General features: G+C 50.0%; 1 pseudogene; it reads left to right on the top strand.

The window, feature by feature from the left end:
• Positions 1–10,198: 10,198 nt before the first annotated feature.
• LOC112207585 (putative uncharacterized protein FLJ46235) lies at positions 10,199–10,968 on the top strand (annotated as a pseudogene).
• The last annotated feature ends 26 nt before the right edge of the window (positions 10,969–10,994 follow it).

Raw genomic sequence — 10,994 nt, 5'->3', positions numbered from 1 at the left:
CGCTGGAGTGCAATGGCACAATCTCAGCTCACTGCAACCTCTGCCTCCCAGGTGCAAGCAATTCTCCTGTCTCAGCTTCCCAAGTAGCTGGGATTACAGGCATGCACCACCACACCCGGCTAATTTTGTATTTTTAGTAGAGATGGGGTTTCACCATGTTGGCCAGGCTGGTTTTGAACCCCTGACCTCAGGTGATCTACCCGCCTCAGCCTCCCAAAGTGCTAGGATTACAGGTGTGAGCCACCATGCCCAGCCCCCATCCACCCCTTTCTATAACAAAATCATTTAATAATGGTTTCCCATGTGTAAAAGATTTGCTTCATTCAATCACAGAATAGACACTTGAGATTCAAATTTACTGAGGAAGAAACTATTCACATGCCAAGTAGGAACTTAAAAAAAAAAACTCTTAATCACTGTATCATTGAAGGAAAACCAATTTAAGGGATGTAGTGTTTATCCAGGCAAGCCTGGTTGGCTTCTTGGTTTTCTGTCTTACTCATTTCTTTCTCCTTCTCAAAGAGTAGATTTTATTTTCAAACCTGGGAAAAGAGGTGTTCAAGTTGGGAGGGAGATGGAGGCAGGAGGATGGCTTTAGATCAGGAGTTCAAGACCAGCCTGGTCAATATAGCGAGACCTTGTCTGTAGAAAAAAAATTTTTTTTTTACTTAGCTAGATGTGGTTGGTGGTGCATGCCTGTGGTCCCAGCTTCTCAGGAGGCTGAGGCAGGAGGATCACTTGAGCCCAGGAATTTGAAGCTGCAGTGAGCTGTAATCATGCCACTGCACTCCAGCCTGCATGACAAAGCAAGACCCTGTCTAAAAACAACAACAAAGGGCCAGGCTCAGTGGCTCACACCTGTAATCCCAGCACTTAGAGAGGCTGAGGCAGGAGGATCTCTTGAGGCCAGGAGTTCGAGACCACCCTGGGCAACATAGTGAGACCCTGTCTCTGTCTCTCTCTCTCTTTTTTTTTTAAAGAGGTGTTTGGGATATTCCACTACGTAGACATCCACTGCCAAATGGTCATAACCAAGACACATGGCCTGACAGCCTGTGATGGTTATTTGTGTTTGTGCAAACTCCAGAGCAGCCCAAGCTCCTGGACAAAGAGACACTCCACTGTGTTTTTAACTGTCTTGATCAGACATATGAGGAGAGACAAGTCATTGTCTCCAGCATCAAAGGAATGAACCAAGATGTTGATTTTGAAGAGCCAACACTTTCCCAAGAAGCCTCCACAGTGTGACATCACAGGGCCTCTACTGGCACTGAGTGTCAGAATTGAGGCATCTGAAGCTGGGCCACATTCTAGCAGAGGCCCCGCTCAAAATGTGGCCTGGAGTAATCAAAAGATGTTCATGTGGCAGCTCCTCACCAGATGTCCTGCTCCCTTTATTTCCCATCTTTGTCCAGTCTCTTGACAAGCAGCTGGAATGTTCTTTTTAGTGTTTTTGTTTTGTTTTGCTTTGTTTTCTTTGAGTCTCGCTCTGTCACCCAGGATGGAGTGCAGTGGCGTGATCTCTGCTCACTGTAACCTCCACCTCCCGGGTTCAAGCAATTCTTGTGCCTCAGCCTCCTGATTAGCTGGGATTACAGGCACCTGCCACCATGCCTGGCTAATTTTTGTATTTTTTAGTAGAGACAGTGTTTCATCGTGTTGGCCAAGCTGGACTTGAACTCCTGACCTCAGGTGATCCACCCGCCTCGGCCTCCCAAAGTCCTGGAATTACAGGCATGAGCCACCGTGCCCGGTTTGTTTTGTTTTTAGCTATAAGGTCTAGCTCTGACCCTCAAGCTGGAGTGCAGTGGTTCAATCATGGCTCATTGCAGCCTCTAACTCCTAGGCTCAAGAGATTCTCTCCCCTCAGCCTCCTGAGGAGCTAGGACTACAGGCACATGCCACCACATCTGATGAAGTTTTACTCTTGCTACCCAGGCTGGAGTGTAATGACCTGATCTCAGCTCACTACAAATCTGCCTCCCAGGTCCAAGCAATTCTCCTGTCTCAGCCTCCCAAGTAGCTGGGACTACTGGCATTCGCCACCACACTGGCTAATTTTTGTATTTTTAGTAGGGACAGGGTTTCACCATGTTGGCCAGACTGGTCTTGAACTCCTGACTTCAGGTGATCCACCTGACTTAACCTCCCAAAGTGCTGAGATTACAGGCATGAGCCCTGCACCTGGCACACCTGGTTCATTTTTTAAATGTTATTTTTGCAGAGACAGGGATCTCTGTATGTTGCCCAGGCTGGTCTCAAAATGTTACTCTCAAATGATCTTCCCCCTTCAGCCTCCCAAAGTGCTGGGATTAGAGGCATGAATCACCGTGCCCAGCCTCATTCTCTTTTAATTAGCTCAGTTTCAGTTTCTTATTATACAAATACCATCAAATAGAAAATGTCAATGTTAAGCAGGATTTCCATGTAAAGGTGGCAAATCACAAAATCTCCCTTCCTTGATACTTATTCTTTTTTTGTTCTTTTTATTTATTTTTTGAGATGCAGTCTCACTCTGTCACCCAGTCTGGAGTGTGGTGGCACAATCTTGGCTCACTGCAACCTCCGCCTCCCAGATTCAAGTGGTTCTCCTGCCTCAAGCTCCTGTGTAGCTGGGATTACAGGTGTGTACAACCATGCCAAGGTAATTTGTGTATTTTTAGCAGAGACGAGGTTTCACCATGTTGGCCAGTCTGGTCTCGAACTCCTAACCCAAGGTGATCCACCTGCCTCGGCCTCCCAATGTGCTGGGATTACAGGCATGAGCCACTGCACCCAGGCCCTTGATACTTATTCATTCTAATGACATTTAGTGTGTGCCTACTATGTGCCAAGTACTATATTAGGTTCTGAGAATGACTAAGATGGGACTCCTGATGCAGGGAGCCTCTGTTCTGATTTGGTGTGAGTTTGGGAGGGGGATATGTAGGCGAGCAATTCAATAAATAGCAAGCTGATTTTTGAGTGTGATATCTGCTTTGAGAGAACCAGGCAGAATGAGGCAATGAATCCTCCCTCTCCACAGGAAGAGGGAGGATTTCTCTGCCAAGGTGATGTGTGAGCTGAGGTCTGGAAAATCTAGTAAGGAATGACTGGCCTCGAGCCAACCCTGGCTAAGCTACTAAACTTCAATGATAAAGAAAGTACTCCACTGGCCTTTGGGCAGGAAAACATAAGTACATGTGAGAAGAACCTCCAGCCAGCCCCAGAGCTTCCCATAACCTCAGCTAGAGCTAGATGACAATAAAGTCAGAACTTAAAGGAAGAACAAAGAAAAGGAAAATGAATCAAGAATATTCTCCCAGGCCAGGTGTGGTGGCTCACGCCTGTAATCCCAGCGCTTTGGGAGGCCAAGGAGGGCGGATCACTTGAGGTCAGGAGTTCGAGACCAGCCTGGCCAAAATGGTGAAATTCTGTCTCTGCTAAAAATACAAAAATCAGCTGGGTATAGTAGCGTGCACCTATAATCCCAGCTACTCAGGAGGCTGAGGCAGGAGAATCACTTGAACCCAGGAGGCAGAAGTTGCAGTGAGCACCACTGCACTCCAGCCTGTGTGACAGAGCAAGACTCTGTCTCAACTAATAATAATAATAATAATAATAATAATAATAATAATAGAATAGTTATTCAAGTATAAACGCATTGAACAGAAACTCTCAAACATGCATCAATTCCAAAAATACAGCAGCTGTGGGTGAAAATAGAAACTGCAGGTTAAAAAGAATCATGATACTTTTGTATCTTTTTTTATAATTTTAATGAATGTTGAATAAAAAGATATGATCTTCACGTAGACTTTTATCTGAAGTTCAGAAATTCTCCCACCTTACTTTAGTTTCTTCAGCTTCTGTTGTATCAAGCAAAATAAATATTATATATATTTGAACTAAAACACATATAAAATATGTAAAGTGTTTTTTTTTTTTTTTGAGACAGTGTCTCTCTGTTGCCAGGCTGGAGTGCAGTGGTGCGATTTTGGCTCACTGCAACCTACGCCTCCCAGGTTCAAGTGATTCTCCTGCCTCACCCTCTCAAGTAGCCGGGATTACAGGCACCCGCCACCATGCCCAGCTAATTTTTCTATTTTTAGTAGAAACAGGGTTTCATCATGTTGGCCAGGATTGTCTCGATCTCCTGACCTCGTGATCTGCCCAATTCAGCCTCCGAAAGTGCTGGGATTACAGGTGTGAGCCACTGCACCAGGCAAAGTTATTTTTAATCCATTAATACATCTATTTACTTAACTACCTATTTGCACAAAAAGAGGTGTGAATTATCACTTTTTTTTTTCGACACAGAGTCTCTCTCTGTTGCCCAGGCTGGAGTGGAATGGTGTAATCTTGGCTCACTGCAATCTCTGCCTCCGAGACTTAAGCGATTCTCGTGCCTCAGCCAGGCATGAGTTATCAGGCCTGGTCATATCACATAATGTTAAGAGTTATTTTTTGGTGGTTGAAAATTTCATGATTTATTACTTGCTTCTTTGTAATTTTCTTCTTTTTCTTTTTCTTCTCTCTCTTGCTCTCCCTCTCTGACAGGGTCTCACTCTGTTACCCAGGTTGTGGTCTCAAACCCCTGGGTTCTAGTGAGCCACCTGCCTCAGCCTCCCAAGTAGCTGGGACTATAGGTGTACATTACTATAACTGGTTTTTAATTGTTTATAGAGATGGGATCTTGCTATGTTCCTCATGCTGGTCTCATACTCCTGGCCTTGAGCAATCCTTCTACCCTGCCTTCCCAAAGTGCTGGGATTACAGGTGTGAGCTATAGCACACGGCCTGCTTTGTACTTTTCTACAGGACTTAGATTTTATATAATAATTGAAAATATTTTTTACAAAAGCAGTAGTCACTCTAAACTTTTTAAAATTAAGCAATGATTAAGAATGAGGTACAGAAAGTAGTATTAATTCAGCACCTATTATATACTAGATATTTTGCATATAGCAGATCACCTAGTCCACATATCAAGGCAGGAATTATAATCTTTATTTATTTTTTTATTTTGTTTTATTTTTGAGATGGAGTCTCGCTCTGTCACCCAGGCTGGAGTGCAGTGGCACGATCTCGGCTCACTGCAACCTCCGCCTCCCGGGTTCAGGCCATTCTCCTGCCTCAGCCTCCTGAGTAGCTGGGACTACAGGCACCTGCCACCAAGCCCGGCTAATTTTTTTTTTTTTTTTTTTTTTTTTTTTGAGACACAGTCTCGCTCCATCGCCCAGGCTGGAGTGCAGTGGTGCAATCTTGGCTCACTGCAAGCTCTGCCTCCCAGGTTCATGCCACTCTCCTGCCTCAGCCTCCCGAGTAGCTGGGACTAAAGGCACCCACCACCACGCCCGGCTAATTTTTTGTATGTTTAGTAGAAACGGGGTTTCACCGTGTTAGCCAAGATGGTCTCGATCTCCTGACCTCGTGATCCACCCGCCTCTGCCTCCCAAAGTGCCGGGATTACAGGCGTGAGCCACCGCGCCTGGCCAATTTTTGTATTTTTAATAGAGACTGGGTTTCACCATGTTAGCCAGGATAGTCTCGATCTCCTGATCTCGTGATCCACCTGCCTCGGCCTCCCAAAGTGCTAGGATTACAGGCATGCGCCACCGCGCCTGGCCCTTATAATTTTCCAGGAGACCAAAATGTGGATTACAAGCATTTCCTGGTTCTAGAGATACACAGCTGCTGCCAAAACAATTTCCCCCTTTCCAGCAGCCTGCCCCCTGCTGGTTTTATCAAATTCAATTCCCCCACTTCCACCCCCACATCTGTGCGCAAGAATGTTCACACACACACACATTTCTGCTATATTCCATCTGCCTAGGCCAGGAGCTCGTCATGACAAACCAAATGCAATACCTATTTCCTGACCAAAGCTGTTATTCAGTATCTCTATGATTTGAGAAATAGTTTGATTTCACCCTGACAAGGATCACACTGAGTTTTTAATAGAAGTAATAATTACAAACCATCCTAGTCTGTGTGAAAGCGTGTGATGTTCAGATATATCCAGCCCTTTGAGATGCTCTGCTGGAAGGTGGTTGAGGTACAAAGTACTATTGACTCGTGGTCATCTTGGTCCATGGTCATTAATAATGATAGTTTGTACTTCTTTCGTGTTTGTGCTAAGGGTGGTTTCAAAACCTGGAAGAAGCTTATCAATTTCTAGTTATTCAAATATCTCTTTCACAATGTATATGTGTGTGTGTGTGTGTGTGTGTGTGTATGCTGTGAAGATACATACACACATATATTCACATATGAATATATACACACATTTATGTATTTACATTATACTAATAAAAAAGTAAATTCTTTTTTTTTTCTTTTGAGATAGAGTCTCACTCTGTCACCCAGGCTGGAGTACAGTGGCATGATCTCAGCTCACTGCCACCTCTGCCTCCCATGTTCAAGCAATTCTCCTGCCTCACCCTCTGGAGTAGCTAGGACTACAGGCGCCTGCCACCACACCAGGCTAATTTTCGTATTTTTGGTAGACATGGGGTTTCACCATCTTGGCCAGGCTGGTCTTGAACTCCTGACCTCGTAATCCACCCACCTCATCCTCCTAAAGTGCTGGGATTACAGGCATGAGTCACCGTGCTGGCATAAAGTAAATTCTTAATGATCCACGAAAAGAAAATGGTAGGCCAGGTGTGGTGGCTCCCACCTGTAATCCCACCACTGCAAGAGGCTGAGGGGGAAGGATCACTTGAGACTTGGAGTTTGAAACCAGCCTTGGAAACATGGTGAGACCCCCTCTCTACAAGAAATATAAAAATTACCTGGGCATGGCGGCTTGTACCTGGGGTCAAAGTTACTCAGGAGGCTGAGATGGGAGGATCACTTAAGCCAAGAAAGAAGATGTTGCAGTGAGCCGGGGTCATAGCACCGCACTCCATCCTTAATGACAAAGTCATACCTTGCCTCAAAAAAAGGGAAAAAATTGGTATCCATGAAAAATGTAAAATATCTATATATACATAAATCTATATAGAAATAGTATATTAATGAAAAAGTAAATCTTAATAGTTCATGACAAGCAAATAGCAGGCCAGGCATGGTGGCTCATGCTTGTGATCACAGCACTTTGGGAGGCTCAGGCAAAACGATTGCTTGTGTCCGAAAGTCTGGGAACAGCCTGGGCAACAAAGTGAGAACCAACTTCTCAGAAAAAATTAGAAATTAGCCAGGCATTGTGGCATGTGCCTGTAGCATCAGCTACTCAAGAGGCTGAGTTGGGAGAATCACTTCAGGCCAAACGGCCAAGGCTGCAGTGAGCCATGATCACACGACTACACTCCAGCCTGGGTGACAGAGCAAGACCCTAACAAAACAAAAAAAGATAACTGTAAAAAAATATAAATATAGAAAACATGAAGTGAGAAGCTACCATGTCCAGAGCAAAGAAAAAGGGCCCAAGCAGAGGCTCATTCTGACTCCCACCCAAAGAAGACAAGAAAAACTATGAGACACTAAATAAAACAAACATCACTATGAAACCACGCAGGCAGAATTTATTATAAATTTGTCAGAAATCCACTGTCAAGGTTAAAAGAAGAGACAGGTGTTTTGCTAAGGCACTCTGCTGTGCAGTGAAGTTACCAACAAATTAGAGTCCAAGGAAGCTTTAGGCTCCTTGATGCTGTTGACCATTAAAGACTAAAAAGCGGGATCTGGAAAAGGTGACTGCGAAGCAAAAGCAAAGCCAGAAGAGGCCATGATGAGGCAGATGATGGGTTCCAGCGGCCACTATGAGGCCAAAGATGGGCCAGAAGAGGCCATCATGGGTTCGACTGGCCACTATGAGGCCGAAGATGGGCCAGAAGAGGCCATCATGAGAAAGGAGCTGGTATAACTGAGACAACTGTGAGACAGGAGGCAGACTTGAGAAAGTTCTGGGCCTACAGAAGCTGCAAAAATGAAAAAACTCGACCTCGAGAGGCTGTTGAGAGGAATGAGGTAAGCCTAAAGATGCCATTTGAAGGCAGGAGCTGGTCCTGTCGAACTTGCTGAAACGCAAGAATTTGGACTGGGAAGGTCACAGTGAGGCAAGAGCTCAGTGTGGAGAGTCAGCTGTGAGGCAGAGGCAGGGTCTGTACGGGCCTTCAGGATGCAGGAGGCTGGGCCAGGAGAGGCCGACAGGAAGTCCAGTTCTGGGCGTGAAGAGGCAGACAAAAGTCAAAAACTGGGCCTGGGAAGGCTGCCGAGAGGCATGAGCTGGGCTAGGCCTGAAGAGGCCATTGGGAGGCAGGAGAAGCTGAGCTTGGAGAGGCCGACTTGATGAAGTTGTGCACCTGGAGCGGCCGCCAAGAGGCAAGAGCTGGGCCCGGGGTGGGCAACTTGAGGACGACTTGTGCCTGCAGGGGCTGCTGGAAGGAAAAGCTGGGCCTGGAGATGCCGACTAGAGGAAGTTCAGGACCTGGAGAGGATGCAAAGGAGCAAGCACTAGGCCTGGAAAGGCTGCTGTGAGGCATGAGCTTGGCGTATGGAGGCCACTGGGAGGCAGGAGCTGGGTCTGCAGAGGCTGCCAAAAGGCAGGAGGCTTGCCCTGAGTAGGCCACGGTGAGGAAGGAGGTGGGCCAGGAGGGCCCACTGTGAGGTAGAGGCTGGGCCTCTAGACGCCACCAACAGGCAGGGGCTGGCCCTGGAGAGGCCAGGAGAGGCATGAGCTGGGCCTCGACAGGCCAGCATAAGGGAGGACCTCAGCCTACAGAGGCCAGCGTGAGGCAGGAGCTCACACCTCTGGGAAGGTGGCCAGAGGCATAAGTTGGGCCTGAACAGGCCACTCTGAGGGAGGAGCTGGGCCTGTCAAGGCTGCCGGGAGGCAGGCAGGAACTATGTCCCAGGAAGCCACAGTGAGGTGAGAGCTGGAGCTGGAGAGGCCCCTCAGAGGCAAGAGCAGGGCCTGCAGAGGCTGTTCTCAAGCCACAGCTGGGTCTGTACAGGCCACCGCGAGGCAGAAGGTGGGCCTAAATAGCTTGGCGGGAGAAAGTTTTGGGCCTACAAAGGCTTAGGACAGCTGGACAGGAGCTGAGTCAAAAGAGGTGTGTTGTGAGGCAGGAGTTGGGCCTGTAGATGGACCTGGGAGGAAGAGCTGGGCCTGGAGAGGCAGCCATGAGGGAGGCAGAGGCTGGGCCTGTAGAGACCAATGGGAGGCAGGAGATGGCCCTGAAGGGGCCACTTGGAGGATGTGCTGTGCCTGGAGAGGCCGTGGGGAGGCTGGAGCTGGAAATGGAGAGGACTTCAGGACGATTTGAGCCTGCAGAGGCCGCCGGGAGTCCCAAGCTGGGCCTCGAGAAGCTAACTGGAGAAAGTCTGGGGCCTGGAGATGCCACCAGAGGGCAGGAGCCAAGCCTGGAGAGGGCACAGTGAGGCCCGAGCTGGGCCTCGAGAGCTTTGCTTGAAGTTTTTGGCCTACAAAGGCCGCCAGGAGCTGGGCAGGAGCTGGGCCTGGAGATGCCCACCGTGAGGTAGAGGCCGGGCCTGTAGAGGCCGCCGACAGGCAGGAGCTGGGCCTGCAGAGGCCATGAGAGGCATGATCTGGGCCTCAACAGGCCAGCGTAAGGGAGGACCTCGGCCTAGAGAGGCCAGTGTGAGGCATGAACTGACACCAGGGCGGGATGCAAGAAGCATGAGTTGGACCTAAAGAGGCCACCGTGAGGGAGGAGCTCGGCCTGTCGGGGCTGCCGGGAGGCAGGCAGGAACTGGGCCCTGGGAAGGTGCTGTGAGGTGAGAGCTGGGCCTGGACAGTCCCCTGGGAGGCAGGAGTGGGGCCTGCAGCGGCTCTTCTCAAGCCAGAGCTGGGTCTGTGCAGGCCACCGTGAGGCAGGAGGTGGGCCTAAAGAGTTTGACTGGAGAAAGTTTTGGCCCTACAAAGGCTGGAAGGAGCTGAGCCAAAAGAGGTCGTTGGTTGTGAGGCAGGATTTGGGCCTGGAGACATAGCCGGGAGGAAGAGTTGGGCCTGGAGAGGCAGCCAGGAGGGAGGCAGAGGCTCCTCTGCCACAGTCAGAGGAGTGGGGCCCCATCCTCTCCAGGCCCTGAATTTACTCCATTCAGCCTCTCCGGGCCCAGCTGTTCCTCCCAGCTGCATCTCCAGACCCGACTGCTGCCTCCCAACAACCTCTTTGGACTCAGCTCCTGCCCAGCTCCTGGAGGCCTTGGTAGGCCCACAGCTTCCTCAAGCCAAGCTCCCCAGGCCCAGCTCAGGCCTCACGGTAGCCTCTCCAGGCTCAGCTCCTGCCCTCCGATGGCGTCTCCAGGCCCCAAATGGCCTCCGGTCAGTGGGCTCCTCCAGGCCCAGCTTGGGCCTCCCAGCGGCCTCTGCAGACCCAAGTCGTCCTGAAGTCGCCCTCCCCAGGCCCAGCTCCAGCCTCCCGGTGGCCTCTCCAGGTGCAACGCGTCCTCAATGAGGGCCCCTCCAGGGCCAGCTCCTGCCTCCCATTGGCCTCTAGAGGCCCAGCCTCTGCCTCCCGCCTGGCGGCCTCTCCAGGCCCAGCTGTTCCTCCTGGCTGCATCTCCCGGCCCAGCTCCTGCCTCCCAGCAAGCAACCTGTTTTGGCTCAGCTCCTGCCCAGCTCCCGCTGGCCTTTGGAGGCCCCAAACTTTCTCCAGCCAAGCTCTTCAGGCCTACCTCCTGCCTCCCGGTGGCCTGTACGGGCCCAGCTCTGGCTGGAGAACAGCCTCTGCAGGCCCCGCTCTTGCCTCCCAGGGGCGTCTCCAGGCCCAGCTCTTGCCCCACGGTGGCCTCCTGGGGCCAAGTCCCTGCCTGCCTCCCGGCAGCCTGCGAGCGGCCCAGCTCCTCCCTCACAGTGGCCTGTTTAGGCCCAACTCGTGTCTCTGGCACCCTGTGACACCCTGCCTCACACTGGCCTCTCTCATGCTGAGAGAGGTCCTCCCTCACGCTGGCCTGTTGAGGCCCAGCTCATGCCTCTGGTGGCCTCTCCAGGTCCAGCCCCTGCCTGTTGGCGGCCTCTAGACGCCCAGCCTCTACCTCAACAGTGG

This window comes from Pan troglodytes, chromosome 6 (assembly GCF_028858775.2).
Source record: "Pan troglodytes isolate AG18354 chromosome 6, NHGRI_mPanTro3-v2.0_pri, whole genome shotgun sequence".
Classification (NCBI taxonomy): Eukaryota; Metazoa; Chordata; class Mammalia; order Primates; family Hominidae; genus Pan; species Pan troglodytes.
This window is presented reverse-complemented; position numbering and strand designations above follow the sequence as displayed.